The sequence below is a fragment of the Schistocerca serialis genome, chromosome 3, assembly GCF_023864345.2.
Source record: "Schistocerca serialis cubense isolate TAMUIC-IGC-003099 chromosome 3, iqSchSeri2.2, whole genome shotgun sequence".
Lineage (NCBI taxonomy): Eukaryota > Metazoa > Arthropoda > Insecta > Orthoptera > Acrididae > Schistocerca > Schistocerca serialis.
Window position 1 is genome coordinate 292,322,556 of NC_064640.1, and position 13,909 is coordinate 292,336,464.

Below are 13,909 nucleotides of genomic sequence, written 5' to 3' on the forward strand. Positions count from 1 at the left end.
ACTGTGACCAGAAGGAGAAATGCTATGTGTACGTCATTGGTTTTACGGGCCTCAGCTTGTTGTTCTCTGACCCTAACCACTCCATCTCCCACAGGATGAGGAGGATGTGCAGTAGATGAGGATGTACAGCAGGCAGTTATGGACTTCTTCACACAGCAGGACATAGTGTTTTACCAAACCGGTATGTTCAGCAAGGTGTGTCAGTGAGATGATTGCCTCAATGTTCATGGTAATTCATTGGCATAATGATTCTGGAGTATATGGCCTTAGAATGGAAACTTTTTGATTGCCCCTTATATACACACATCAAAAAAAGTTTTGCATCATTTTGGTTCTGAGAACTCCGGAACCTATACAGAAAATTGGAATAGAGATTGACATAAATATTATTTCCACTCTTTTTATTGCTCATGAAAACCACACATTGCATATTGTACCATCATACAGTGAGACCTTCAGAGGTGGTGGTCCAGATCGCTGTACACACTGGTACCTCTAACACCCAGCAGCATGTCCTCTTGCACTGATGCATGCCTGTTTTTAAAATGGCATACTATCCAAAAGTTCATCAAGGCACTATTGGTCCTGATTGTCCCACTCTTCAATGGCAGTTTTGCATAAATCCCTGAGAGTGGTTGGTGGGTCATGTTGTCCATAAACAGCCCTTTTCACTTCATTCCAGACATGTTCGATATGGTTCATGTCTGGAGAACATGTTGGCCACTCTAGTCAAGCAATGTCATTATCCTTAAGGAAGCCATTCACAAGATGTGAATATGGGGGTGCAAATTGTTGCCCATGATGATGAATGCCTCGCCAATATGCTGCCGATATGGTTGCACTATCAGCCGAAGGATGACATTCATGTATCGTACAGCCACTACGGCGCCTTCCATGATCATCAGCAGCATATGTTGGCCCCACGTAATGCCACCCCAAAACAGTAGGGAACCTCCATGTTGCTGCACTCACTGGACAGTGTGTCTAAGGTGTTCAACCTGACCGGGTTGCCTCCAAACACTTCTCCAACGATTTTCTGGTTGAAGGCATATGCAACACTCATCGGTGAAGAGAAAGTGATGCCAATCCTGAGCAGTCCATTCAGCATGTTGTTGGGCCCTTCTGTAACATGCAGAATGGTGCCATGGTTGCAAAGATGGACCTCACCATAGACGTCTGGAGTGAAGTTGCGCATCATGCAGCCTATTGCTCACAGTTTGGATCATAACACGACATCCTGTGGCTGCACGTAAAGCATTATTCAACATGGTGGCATTGCTGTCAGGGTTCCTCCGATCCATAATCTGTAGATAGCGGTCATCCACTGCAGTAGTAGCCCTTTGGCGGTCTGAGCGAGGCATGTCATGGACATTTCCTCTCTCTTTGTATCTTCTCCATGTCCAAACAACATCACTTAGGTTCACTCCAAGACGTCTGGACACTTCCCTTGTAGAGAGCCATTCCTGGCACAAAATAACAATGCGGATGTGATCAAACTGCTGTATTGACCATTTAGGCATGGTTGAACTACAGACAACACGAGCCATGGTGATGCAAAACTTTTTTTGATGTGTGTATTATATCTAATACCAATAAACAAATTTGACCTATTTGAGGAAGTCCACATAGAAAATGGTGTCAGTGACCATGAGGCAGTTATATCAAGAATGAATATCAAAGTACAAAAGACAGAAAGATTTATATGTACAGCAAACTAGACAGAGAAACAGTAGTGTCACATCCCATCAGGAACTTGAAATGTTCAGCTTAAGGTAAGAGCTTGTAGAGGAGCTATGACTCAAGTTCAAAAGAATAGTTCATGATGCACTGGATAGATATGTATCCAGTATGACAGTTCATAATGAGTGAGATCCTCCATGGTATACAGTCACTATTAAGAAATTTCTAAAGGAACAGATACTATTGCATAATGCATATAAAACAAAACCTAAGGCTATAGATACTATTACTATTATTATTACTAAGTCAACATTGTTCACTAGTCATGACCAGACAGATTGCATCACATCTTAGAAATTGTATATCAAAACAACTACTAAAACAAAGATAATAGACAAGAAGATATGCAACACTGATCTTATAAACAATGGTTATAAACAACACTTTATAGCTCTTGAATGTTTCAAGTTTGTAGCTTCACAAGTGATGGTATTATGTTGAACAGTGTAAAGTTCCACTTGCAGAGAAAAATTCATTTACAGAATATAGTGTCTGTTGCCTGAACATATGCAACACTCTTGCTCTGAACATCCTCCGTAGTCATGTTTGAAAATCCAGTGGTATGTAGTTGAACACCTTCAGGACTGTTGTGAGAAAACTGTCCAGTGCCTTGCTTAAGTGACAGCCTGGAATATCAACATCAGCCTTATTTCTTGTGTTGTAGTTGTGAATCTCTTATCTCTTCCAGGAGGATCCTTAATTTTCTTTTATCCCTTTCAGTTATTATTTTTTCTTCGCCAATGAAAAATTTTATTTTTGCATTTTTGTTGATCAAATGATTTACCTCCACATGTTTGCTGAAAAAAAAAAAGAAATTTAGAAAATGGTTTTTGAAAAATATGTTGTCATTTGACACCATTGTGTTGCTACAGGTACATATAATGCAGTCAACATATTCTTGTTACAGAAATAATTAGTACACCATTCAAGTGATAAAATTTATTACAACAGATTATTTAATATGAAATTTAACAAGATAATTGTTATTTTTGTTCAAACAAAGTGTTACATGGCATTTGGGACATTGAACTTGGCTTCTGCCAGTGAATTTTTCTAATTTGCATATTTGCTCCCTCCCTTCAGTGTAATGTGGTGAATGAGAAAACTTGTCATATCTGGCATCTGAAACTGGCCTCACCACATCTGATGTGGATTCTTCATCTTCACACTCATCCTCAATCAATCACAGATGTCCTCTTTTCCTCAGAGTGGAGCTGTTTTCCTTCTCCATTAGAATTAAAGCTTCAGCTTCCTTATTTCTGAACTCCAGCAGATCCATTTTCTCTTTATGTTCTTTTCCTTTGGCATCCAGGTCTCTCAAGAGTTGTAGCCATGAGTTGCATATAGAGAGATTGACCATGTGAAAAATTACTTTTACAGGCTACTTCTTAGTTTTCATGCATATTCTGTACAGAGAGATCAAAGAGCCAATTTTGTCAATAATGCCCTTAAATGCACAGTAATCCTTTATGATGGCTGGTCTTGTGATCTCCAATAGTTGCTTCTGTGCTGTACTCCACCTCTTTACTTTATACATAATGTCTGCACCCACGTATGAGGAATTGAGGGTGACAGCACTATTATTGAGCCAGCGAATGACACAGAGATCTTCTTCTATGTTCACACAAACATCAACAGATCCTCTTCCTTCCTTCTACAGTTCAGACTCAGATTTCAGTGGGCACTTTTGTAACCAGTTACCTCTGATGGTCCCAAAGGAAAAGATCTCATTTTTTAACAATTCATGCACCATTGACATAGATGTAAAATAATTATCGCCCACAGCCTTGTGGAATGTTCGCACTCAGTCACATGACAGTGAAAACACCAAGGCTCAAATGCTTGTGCTCACTTCGATTTCCTGTACTTTTGCCTTGATATATTTCAAAATCATATACAATTCTGGAAACTCCACAACAAACAAATTTTTTAGATCAACAGGGTTTGGTTTACCATGAACAAATTGCATCATTACAGTCCTTCCTTTGAGAGGGAGCATTTGCTCATTAATACCTTGCCTTTCTTCTTGTTTCGGACTGAGACACGTTTCCCTGATTCTATTTAGCAGTGGTCTCACCTTCCAAAGTTTGTCTTCTGGAGAGCCACCTTCCATATTGTCAAGTAAATGAAGATGATTCCTCAGTCCGAATATTCTGTTTACAGAAAATGTGTCTGCAATCAAAGGTTTTCAGAGTCTGAGGCTCCCAGTACATATTCAGTCCAAGAAATCCTAATGTACACATCAAAATATGAACTCTAATCAGTTTTTTTTAATTTCAGGGCTGGTATATTTCACTGGCACTCCATTTTTCTACAATGAATACAAATTTGTTTGTTCCAAAAGCAATTCCAGAAAATCATTGGTGAAGTGTTCTGAAAAATATTCAGCAGGACTTCCTACTTCTTCATCAGCTGTAGTATCTGGACCACTGAAAGCAGTGTCAAGGCACATGAAAGGCATTTTTTTTTTCATTTGACATTACCTTGCGGCTGTTAATTTTCTGCTTGTGAAACTTCTTTTTCAGGTTATAGAGTATCTCTTTCATGTTGTGAGGTCCAGCACTCCCATGGTGCTTCTTCACTCCTTGTATCTGCTCCATCTCCAACAGTTTCAGATGCACACTCTTCACTGTCTGAGAGCTCTGAAAGCTCACTGTCATTGAGCACTAATTGAAACTGCTCAATTTCTTTGTCAGAAAGTTTCACCATATCAGAGCCTGAAAAATTAAAATATTTACTGAAATGAGCTATGTGATGAGTGAAAATAATCAGAATATCCATTAAATATATTAAGAATTATTATCTTTCAAAATTATTTCAACTGAACATCAAAAGTATTACCTAAAAAATGAGAATATCCATGCAACATGAATGCATGTCATCATAATGATGTCAAATGACAAAAACCAGATTTGAAACAATGTAGCTAACAACTTTCACCAAAATAACACACACACAATAACCTTACCTTTAGGAAACTTCTAACACCTTTGTCTTCTATAAATCCTCAACAGGCTCGAAACAGAAAGGAAAAAATGTGAAGCCACACACTACAGCACATGCAACACAGCATGACAAAAGTTTGACTGTTGACTTCCCTATTCAAAGGAGATGAAAGTGCTCCATGTGGAACACTCCTGTACTAGATTGTTGTCATTTACCACCAGCGTGATCAAATGCAGACATTCTGTGTTTCCACTCTGCAGTCGGTGAAACATAATGGTGTCAATTGACAACACAGTGATTGTAAGTGTTATATAGACAAGAGAGTTGGAAACATATTGGCTAAATGTTGACATTATTCCAAACTGTTTAAAAATGGGTCTGCTGTGGTCAGATTTCTTGCTCAAAAATATTATTCTTGCAGACTTATTTTGTAGGAGCAATATGGTTTTACTTTCAATAGGGTGTCCCCACAGCAGCAGTCCATATGTGACATGACTGTGGAAAAGTGTGTATTATGTTGTGATTAAGTACTGATCTGTTATCACATCTCTCAGCTTCCTCAGGAGATAAATTACTCTTGAGAGCTTGGAATACACACGTGCAGTGTGTTCAGTCCATTCAAGCTTATTGTCTATGGGGAATCCTTGGAGTTTCACACCTATCAACATTTGCTGCGGATCCATGGTCACCAAGGCTGCATAATATTTCCTGGGTTTTACCTTCATTTAATTTCTTTCTTTTTTTTTTGCTTTGAACCACTTTCTGGCTACTTCAAACAAAATATCAGCATCCTTTAGTGGCTCAGCTGAATTTCTACCCTTATTCATTAATGTTGTATCACCTGGAAAGAGTGCTTAGATGACAAAGAATTAAAGCCTTCCAGTTCTTTTCTTCAAATGCTTCCATTAATTTTGTTATCATATCAAGTATTGCAGTAAATGTAGATTTCTCTCTTCTAAATTCATGTCGGTTATCCACAAAGAGATTTTTGTCCTCAAAATAACATAATAGTTTTAATCACTTTTGATGGTATAGGTGATATAGAAACTGTTTGTGGCTTGATGGATGGTTAAGATCACCTTTTTTATACACTGGTACTGTCTTTGCCAGTTTTAAGAAGTCTGGAAAAGTACCAACCTCAAGGCATTGGTTAATGACAGCAGTCAAAAGTTTAGCAATATCAGATACAGTTTCCTTGAGAACACCACATGAGTTACCATATATATCTGCACTAACAGGGTGTTTAAAACCTTTCACACTTTTCACTATGTCATCTGGAAATCCTTTCTTCCACCTCGTCAATGTGCAAAAGTTGTTAATGCTTATATTGCTTGCTACCATACACAAGGCTGACATTAACACAAACCAAACAAAGAGCATAAACACCTTAGTTTGAAATTTTATAACAAACTCTCAAAGGCTGTGAGCGAACTACCAATGAATAACTTTAAGCAAACAATAGAAGGGTGGCTCAAATGTATGCCATATTACTCACTTGATGAGTTTCTAAACGCTGACACAAAAGAGATATGCTACATGAAACAAAACGCTGCCATATGAATTATACCTATAATTTTGTGATAGTAATTGTTATAACCTTTAATCACCAATAATTGCGTGGATATTCAAACACACTCACTTAGAACAATAGCTTGTTACATGATAACAACTCAGTCTCTCTTATACGGCTGCCGTGCCATGACATGCGGCTGGCGCCGTTTGTAGCTTGGTGGTGCTCCCGCATTCAGCCGAGTTGCGGAGCGCCTCTATCGCCATTTGCGCGTACTGTCGTGGCGGCACTGTTAAATGTCGTGGCACTGTCACTACACTTTTCCCCCCTTTAAAAAAAAAAAAAAACACTCACTTCCTTGGAGACATGGACAGTGCAGAGCCATCCATGGCCTCTTGTGAGGCCCCGAGAAGATCCTGCGGAGAGACACGAGAGTATGGTCGAAAATGTCCAGGACTGAAGCTCGTGCATGGAACATGCCTCCTGGACGAGATGACGGGTGAAAACTCCGGAGCAGCATCCATAGGTGTCGTGGACCTGGGGGCATGCTCCAGCGAGATGGGTCCCGGAGAAGGCAGCGTCGCGACTGGGGCCGGTTCCGGCATACTCGGAAGCGGTAGTGACATCGGCTGCATCTACACGTACAGTAGATTGGCAGCAGCGACCGGACTGGCTTCTCTGGCTGGTGGAGGCGAAGGAAGGGGCGGTGGCACCGGCGTGGCCACCACTCGTGGGCGCATCTGGTCATAATGGCGAACAACCATGCCGTCATCCGTACGTATTTCACAAAGCCGCGAAGAGCCTTGACCACCCCTGGAATCCATTTAGGGTGAGATCCATACCCTTGTGCCCACACGTCGGCGCCCACTGAGTATTTTCCCGCACTAGGGGACACAGCACAAGGCCTGACAGGGTGAAGTAGGTGCAGTAGAGTGCGTGGTTGGCAGCCATGCAAGAGTTCAGCAGGGCTGCGATTACCCAGAGGCGTGAAGCGATAAGAACTCAGAAATTGCAGCAGAGCATCATCTGTGGAAAAATCACTAAAGAATTTTTTCTTCTGGCTTTTGAAAGTGCAGACAAGGCGCTCAACCTCCCCATTTGATTGTGGATGGAAGGGCAGTGCTGTAACATGATGAATCCCTTGTCCAGTACAAAAATCACGGAAGGCCTGCAAAGAGAACTGAGGGCCATTGTCCGTGACGATCATGGATGGAAGACCTTCTAGCGCAAAGATTTTGGACAAAGCCAGCATCGTCGCCGCAGTGGTGGGCGACAGACATCGAACAACAAACGTAAACTTCGAGAAGGTGTCAATCAACAGGAGCCAATAAGTACCGAGGAAGGGGCCGGCAAAGTCAGTGTGCACCCGTTCCCATGGCTGCGCCGGATCAGGCCGAGGAGAGGGCATTGTACGAGGTGCAGCCAGTTGTTGAGCACACTGACCACATGCAGCAACCATGTGGGCGATGTCCGAATCAATACCGGGCTAATAAACGTGCCTGTGGGCCAGGGACTTAGTCCGAGAAATACCCCAATGGCCTTCATGCAACATTTTGAGAACATCTTTGTGAAGAGAGGCTGGCACCACGACCTGTGGAGATGCACCATCCATGGCCAGAAGAACAACACCGTCATGAACAGACAGACGAAGGCGCAAGGCATGGTAGTTGCGAAGGGGATCCGATGCCCGGCCCTTGGTCCTATCCGGCCAACCCCGTTGAACAAAACAGAGCACCTAACGCAGGACTGGGTCCTGCGCAGTAGCCGACGCCACCTGCGAACCTGTAAGTGGAAAACCCTCGACCGCACGACATTCTTCCTCATCAATGTGGAAACAGAGTAGTTCATCACGATCGAAAACCGGGTCGGGGCCCATCGGCAATCGCGACAATGCGTCATCGTTGGTGTGCTGGGCCGTGGGGCAATAGTGAATCTCATAGTGAAAACGAGACAAGTATAAGGCCCAACGTAGCAGGCAGTGAACTGCCTTATCCAGAAGCGATGCCGATGGGCTGAATAGAGAGACCAGCGGCTTGTGGTCGGTGATGAGGTAAAACTTAGAACCATACAAAAAAACTCTGAACTTTTTTAGAGTATAAATGATAGCGAGCACCTCCTTTTCAATTTGAGAGTAACGCTGTTGCACATCGTTGAGGGTCTTGGAAGCATAGGCGATGGGTCGTTCCAACCCATCCTCATACCGATGGGCGAGAACAGCCCCTAGGCCATACTGTGACGCGTCAGTCGCCAGAACCAAGTGCTAACCCGGACGGAATGTGGCAAGACAAGGTGCCGACTGCAAATGAGCCTTCAGGCGGACAAAAGCCTGCTCACACTCGTCGGACCAACAGAAAGGGACGTTTTTGTGTAACAGCTGATGCAGAGGATGAGCTACCGCCGCAACTGATGGAATGAATTTGTGATAATAAGTAGTCTTGCCTAGAAACGCCTGAAGTTCTTTGACCGTAGACAACCGGGGAAGAGCATTAATGGCCGCAACGTGCTGACGTAGAGGACTTATACCCTCACAGGACAAGTGGAAACCAAGATACATAATGGAGGGTTGGAAGAAATGTGACTTGTCCAGATTGCACCTCAACCCAGCCGAATGCAAAACCCGAAACAGTGATCGCAAATTGTGAAGGTGCTCCTCAGTGGAGGCCCCCATGACAACAATGTCATCCAGATAGTTTATGCATGCAGGAACGGAAGCTGTGAGCCGTTCCAAAAACCGCTGAAAAATGGCCAGCGCGCTAGCGATGCCAAATGGTAACCGCTGGTACTGATACAACGCACAAGGAGTGTTGATGACGAGAAATTCCTTGGAAGAAGCATCCAACAGCAACTGATGGTACGCCTGCGATAAGTCAAGTTTGGAAAAGAACTGGCCCCCAGCGAGCTTGGTAAATAACTCCTCAGGATGGGGAAGAGGATAAGTGTCAATGAGGCTCTGAGTATTGACAGTGGCCTTAAAATCACCACACAGTCGCAGACTCCTGTTTGGTTCAGAAACCACCACGATTGGCGATGCCCATTTGCTGGAGGTAACAGAAAGGAGAATCCCTGAAGTTGTTAACCTGTCTATCTCAGCCTTGACAGGTGCACGCAACGCCACCGGAATAGGGCGTGCCTGGAAAAACTTATGGCGAGCTGTAGGTTTAAGAGTAATATGGGCTTAAAAATCCTTGTCAGAGAACATGGACGAAAATTCAGAACACAATCCCTCCAGCTGTTGATACAGAATATCCTCAGATATGAGGTGCACATCAACATCAATAGAGAACCCGAACAACTGGAAAGCATCATAACCGAACAGGTTTTCAGTGCCCGCATGATCCACCACATAAAACATGAGGGGCCTAACAACAGACTTGTAGGCAGTGGAAGCATCAAACTGGCCAATGATAGGAATTTTCTGTTTATTATAAGTTCTCAGATTTCGCGTAACTGGAGACAAGGGAGGGGAGCCCAACTCCAAATACGTGCGAGAATTAATGAGAGTTACTGCAGAGCCAGTTTCCACTTACATGCGAATGTCTTTATCCAGAACACGAACAGTAACAAACAACTTATTTGTTTGAGAAAGCACACAGTTAACATCCATGTCCAATGCCTCGTCCTCGTCGACAGGAACTTTAGGGGACTGACACACAGAAGCAATGTGGCCTTTTTTCCTACATGAATTACACGTGGCCCAACGTTTTGGACACGCAGCCCTGTCATGCTGTACGAAACAACATGGACAAGAAGGAAGTGTGGAACGAACCTGCTTCTGTGATTGCTGTTTTCGCTGCGAGCGTTGCGGCCCAACGCGACGTTGTTTATGCGAGTGAACCGCTGCCACAACTTCATTCTCCTGTGAAACAGGCAAATTGTCTGTGTCGAAAGTTGACTGTACAGCGCCTACATCACACCACGAGTCTATTTGCATGCCAGCAGCATGAGACACTTCAAAGGATCGAGTGATGCTTACAACTTCCGACAACGACGGGTTTGGCAGTTGTAGGGCACATTGTCGAACTTCTTTATCAGGAGCAAGCCGTAGAATAGCATCCCTAACAATTGAATCAGCATAAGACGCATGATGAGTGTCCATGACAAACTGACATTTCCTACTCAGACCGTGTAGTTCTGCCGCCCAAGCCTGGTAAGATTGATGGGGCTGTTTACGACACCGGTAGACCGCCACGCGGGCGGCAATGTCGTGGGTGTTTTTGCGGTAATAGTTAGACAATAAGTCACACATTTCTTGGAAGGACAGAGAGGCAGGTTCCCACAGAGGGGCTAACTTAGATAGCAGCTGATAGATCCGTGGGGAAATCCAAGATATAAATAATGACTTACCCATAGGAGCGTCGACAATGCCGAAAGCCAAGAAGTGTTGCCACAAATGCTTCTCATAATCCTCCCAATCTTCAGCGGCCTTGTCGTAAGGAGGGAATCGAGGCAGAGAAGAGGAAGACAGATGATGAGTAAGCGACGTCGACAACGCCTGAATAGCAGCCGTCAGCTGTGTTTCTTGTTCAATGAGCACTTGCATAAGCTGTTCCATGTCTGCCCCGTCACGAACACACAAATCCACAATGCAGTGAAAATATCCCATCCTCATCGCCAAAAAGTGTTATAACCTTTTATCACCAATAATTGCATGGATATTCAAACACACTCACTTAGAACAATAGCTCGTTACATGATAACAACTCAGTCTCTCTTATTCGACTGTCGTGCCGTGACATGCGGCCGGCGCCGTTCATAGGTAGGTGGCGCTGCCGCTCTCAGCCAAGTTGTGGAGCGCCTCTATAGCCTTTTGTGCGTACTGTTGTGGTGGCACTGTTAAATGTCGTGGCACTGTCACAACAGTAATGTACCAACAAAGACTTTTTACATGGATACATAAGATGTACCATAAATATATCTGGATACTATTGTATATTTAACTGTTATGATATATTTTTATTATTATTAATACTATTGCGAATGAATAATTGTTGTATTGTCAATATTACTTTCACAATTATGTACAATAACAATTATTGTAATTTAAAAAAAAATGTATTGAACACACTGACGATGCCAATTGTATGGAAAACGTACTGAAAGGCAAATAAAGATTCTATTCTATTCTATTCTAATATCGGTTTCTAAATCTGGTACTTAAAGTAAAGTATTCCCAACAACATTAATAAAATATTTAATAAAATCATCAGTATTTCAAAGATTTAATGAATCTCTGAGTCTTTTACTGTGTTAACCAGTTACCAGGATGCTTCGAATGGGTTGCAGGCTTCAGAAATGAACTTAACATTATATGCCTTCTTGGCTGTTACTACTTCCTTTATGTAGATTCTTTTAGCTTTCAGATAATCATAATGAAACATATCTGTGGCCCTAGCATAGACAGAGATATGCTGAATGAAATGCGTTTGGCGGTCAAGAGAGCAGTGCCTGAAGCCTTCAATTACTACCATAGAACAATACTGTCAAAAGATCTTTCACAAAACCCAAAGAAACGCTGGTTGTATATAAAGGCTGTTAGTAGCACCAAAGTTAATGTCCAGTCACTCATGTACAAGGCAGGTACTGAAATTGAGAATAGCAGAAATGCTTAACTCTGTTTTCAAATGTTCCTTTGCGAAGGGAAATCCAGGAGTATTGCTCCAATTTAATTCTCATACCACTGAAAAGAAGAGTGAAATACATTAAATTTTCACTTCCTCTCATTTGGTTTCTTTTTCTAAAGCTCTTTCCTTTGTCTTTTTGTATAGTGGGGTCCACTGTCCCTGTTTTGCTAGTATCTTTAATATTTCAACAATTAAAGGCCAATAATTATGCTTCCTTCTAATATTCTCAGCCTGATATCTTTTTATTTTGGCTTCTTCCTCTTCTATGAGCACTTTTAATCTTGCAATTTCACTCTGCTGAGCATCAGTTTCCATTCCATTCTCCTCCACTTGTTTTTGTATCTCTTGAATTTTCCTCTCAAATATCATCCTTCTGCCTGATACAATTGCCATAAGGTTAAAATGAATCTCTCCTACACTGTACTTTTTAATTCTTTTTTCAATTATAGTGTCAGTGGCATTGAGAAACGCCTGAAGTCGTTAAAACTGAACAAAGCCCCAGGGACCCTTGCAGTCCCTATCAGATTCTATACCCAGTGGCTGAGTTAGCCACTCTGTTAACTATAATCTACTATCATGGATTTCTCGGACAAAAACTGTTCCCAGTAGATGGAATAAGGCATAGGTCACAAAATCTTAACAAGGAGGGCAGCAGAAGTGATCCACAAAACTAATGTCCAATATACTAGACACCCATTTGTTTTATAATCTTACAACATGTTCTGTGCTCAAACGGAATGAGCTATCTCAAAGAGAACGATTTCCTCCATGACAACCAGCAGGGATTTTGAAAACATAGATCATGTGAAACTCTGCTCAGACTTTCCTGATATGACCTTCTGAAAGCCATGGATGAGTGTACTCAGGTAGGCACAGTATTTCTCAGTTTCTGAAAAGCATTTGGCTCAGTATCACACCTACATTTATTATAAAAAGTACTGTATGATTGTACTGAGCATCAAATGAAATTTGTGACTGGATTCAGGATTCCTTGGTAGGAAAAAAAAAACTCTACCTGAACAGTCCATGAAGGTCCAATGGTACAGACCAGTCACTGTGTCATCCTCAGCCCACAGCCATCACTTGATGCAGATATGGAGGGGCATGTGGTCAGCATGTTGCTCTCTTAGCCATAAGTCAGTTTACAAGACCAGAGCCACAGCCAATCAAGTAGCTCCTCTGTTTGCCTCACAAGGGCTGAGTGCACCGCTCTTGCCAACAGCACTTGGCAGTCCGGATGGTTACCCATCCAAGTGCTAGCCCAGCCCAACAGTGCTTAACTTCAGTGATCTGATAGGAACTGGTGTTACCACTGTGGCAAGACCATTGACCTCTTGGTTGTAAGATCATGGCATATTATCTTGGATGGATTGTCATTGACTAATGTAGAAGTAACTTCAGGGGTACCCCAGGGAAGTGTGTTGGATCCCTTGCTGTTCATGTTGTATATTAATTATCTTGCAGACAATATCAACAGTAACCTCATACTTTTCACAGATGATTCAGTTATCTAGAGTGAAGTACAGTCTGAACAAAGCTGTACAGATCATCAGACCTTGATAACATTTCAGAGTGGTGCAAAGATTGGCAATTTGCTTTCAGTGTTCATAAATGTAAAATTGTGCACTTCATAAAACTAAAAAACACAGTATCCAGTGAATATAAGATCAGTAAGTCATAGTGGGAATCTGTAAACTCATACAACTATATGGCTGTAACACTTAGTAGTGACATGAAATGGCTAGATGGGTGAGAACAATGACTAATGAAGGTTGAGGTCAGGATGGTTATGGGGATGTAGGATATATTGCAGGGAGGGTTCCCAGCAGTGCAATTCAGAAAACCTGGTGTTGGTGGAAAGGAGCCATATGGCACATGCTGTTAAACAGTCATCCAAAGTCATCCAACTGAAGAATGTCATGTTGGGCAGCATGCTCAGCAACATGGTGGTCCAGTTGTTTCTTGGCCACAGTTTGTCAGTGGCCATTCATGTGAACAGACAGCTTGTTGATTGTCATGCCCACATAGAATGTAGCACAATGGTTGCAGCCTAGCTTCTAGATCACATAACTGGTTTCACAGTTAGTCCTGC

The 13,909-nt window shown here is 42.3% G+C and overlaps 1 pseudogene; it reads right to left on the reverse strand.

The window, feature by feature from the left end:
• Window positions 1-13,030: 13,030 nt before the first annotated feature.
• Window positions 13,031-13,148, reverse strand: LOC126471992 (5S ribosomal RNA; annotated as a pseudogene).
• Window positions 13,149-13,909: the final 761 nt, after the last annotated feature.